The following is a 2427-nucleotide window of genomic DNA, read 5'->3' as shown; positions in this document are numbered from 1 at the left end:
AAAAAAAAAAAAAGCAGAATATGAAGCTGGAAAGTAGAGAGAAGACTTTCTTGTTTAACAAAGTTGATTTAACAAAGATGATGAAGTTGTTTAACAAGATGATTTACACGATTTACAGTTCCTCCAATCAAAATACTTGCATGTTTCTTTTCTAACTTTCAGCATGCCCAGGTCATTTGGAAGACAAAATAGCAAAAACTTCAATTCAGTTGGATCTTGTGGTCAGATGATAAGCACTTCTTACTCAGAGATGGACAGAATGTTTCTTTTCATTTTTGCCTCCCATTCCCAGTTAATTTTCAGAGAAAATCAGCCTGACTTTCAAAATTACTTTATAAGCATAGGCCAGTCTTACTTTCTAATACAATTTTAAGAAATAATATTTTCATTCTCTTAAGTTTAAGATCTTCCTCTGTAAATACTAAATGCCAAACTGTGCTAGTGAGACAGCTATTGTAAGTTGTCATGTGTTTTGGTTATTAGACTTAATTTGAATAAATCTTCAGAATGAAAAGGTGAAAAGTGTGGGGTTTATTTTATTTCTTGGACTTCAGACATCAAGGAAGCAGAAGGCCCATTTGAAGTCATTGTGTTAAACTTATGTGGAAGCTGCAGAATAGATTGATGACCCTGAATCAGTGCTGCTTTCTGTCAGCAGTATGTAATTTAAAATTGACATTTATTGCATGTAGAGCTTAGCACTGATTTCTGTGTCTTGAAAAAGTCCCGCTTTGCTTCCCACTTGTGCAGGATACAAGAGTCGATATCTCAGACCTAATTCTACTAACTGACATCAAATAGGTTGTATATAATGCTATTGATTTGTTTATGTCAGAAACTAAGTTGTTGGAATGTGCTCTACAAGCAGAGTATGAGCAAAGAATCTACAAAGAGGAACCTGGAGCAAACCTATATGTTAAGGTAAATTTAGAGAATGAAATGTATGTGGCACATGCATCACAATGCATGAGGAATTCGACTAATTGTCATGTGAGAAACACTGGGAATTGGTTTTTTTAGGTGCTTTTGAAAAGCGTGTCCTGTGGGAGGAGGCTTCCTGGGTGTGCTCATTGTTTCAAGAGGGGACAGCTGCTCCATTAATTTTAAGAAGGGACATTTCCTGAGCTAGAAAGAAGCATTCCTCAGGAGTTTATGAAACTTTTACTCATTTTGTGCTTGGAAAATCTACATTTATTTGTTCCTTGCACCTACACTCCTCAGCTCAAGCACTGAAGTGGGAATCGGTAGACAAAATAGCACAGCACATGCAGTCAGGACCATATGCTAAAGGAACAGCAGGAGAGCATTCAGTTCTCAAGCTGAGAATTTGGTGGGGAAATTACGTACACTGGGGATGTATCTTTACCATCCGAAAAACGAATTTCAACCTTAAGGTTCGTTGCATTCCTTCAGGTGATTATGGTGAGGATAAAGGAATAAAATAAATAAAAAGAAGTTAAAAATACTCAGCATTTCATAGATCCTTTACACTCAAGATGAGATATGCATTTTGCAATCAAGCAGAAGCCATTGATCAACCCTGAAATCTGCTCTTCACAGCTCCAAGGGATCTGCTACATGTCCCTGAGAACCAGCAATGGAAGAATAGAATCACAGAATCACTAAGGTCAGAAAAGACCTCTCAGATCATCCAGTCCAACCGTCAGCCCACCCCACTATGCCCACTGATACGTCCCTCAGTGTCACATCCACACGGTTCTGGAAAACCTCCAGGGACGGTGACTGCACCACCTCCCTGGCAGCCTGTGCCACTGCATCACTGCTCTTTTTGAAAAGAAATGTTTCCTAATACCCAGCCTGAGCATCCCCTGGTGCAACTTGAGGCTGTCACCTCCTGTCCTATTACTGATACCTGGGAGAAGAGGCTGTCCCCCCTCTCTCCACGACCTCCTTTCGAGTGGCTGCAGGGAGTGATAAGGTCTCCCCTGAGCCTCCTCTTCTCCAGACTAAACAATCCCAGTTCCCTCAGCCACTCCCATCAGGCCCATACTCCAGACCCTTTGCAGCTTTGCTGCCTTTCTCTGGACACGCTCCACAGTGTGGATGTGTTTCTTGTAATGATGGAGCCAAAACTGAACACAGCATTGAGGTGTGGCCTTGTCGGTGCCAAGTACAGAGGCACATCACCCCCTGCTCCTGCTGGCTGCACCATTTCTGGTACAAGCAAGGATATCGTCCGCTTTCTTGGCCACCTGGGCTGTTTCATACAATTGAATTCACAGCGCTGCTCTACTAGGGATCAACTGCCAAGAGAAGCACCCCCGTGGGGTAGAGCCGTTTAAATAAACTCCAACATTCACATCTTTGCCTGATTAAGACCTTGCCCAGCGACCACAGTACAGCGCAGCAGCTCCGCGCACACGCAGGGCAGCACGGCCCGAGTTCTGCCCCCCGCCGTGCGGAGCT

General features: G+C 42.9%; 1 protein-coding gene across 1 annotated transcript in view; it reads left to right on the top strand.

Annotated features, from left to right (window-relative positions):
• Positions 1 to 520, top strand: part of RFX8 (RFX family member 8, lacking RFX DNA binding domain) — a 33135-nt gene extending 32615 nt beyond the window's left edge. The window contains exon 16 of the mRNA XM_010727815.2: positions 163 to 520. The gene's annotated coding sequence lies outside the window, so the exon portion shown is untranslated. The remainder of the gene's footprint in view (positions 1 to 162) is intronic.
• Positions 521 to 2427: the final 1907 nt, after the last annotated feature.

The sequence above is a fragment of the Meleagris gallopavo genome, chromosome 1 (genome assembly GCF_000146605.3).
Source record: "Meleagris gallopavo isolate NT-WF06-2002-E0010 breed Aviagen turkey brand Nicholas breeding stock chromosome 1, Turkey_5.1, whole genome shotgun sequence".
Lineage (NCBI taxonomy): Eukaryota > Metazoa > Chordata > Aves > Galliformes > Phasianidae > Meleagris > Meleagris gallopavo.
This window is presented reverse-complemented; position numbering and strand designations above follow the sequence as displayed.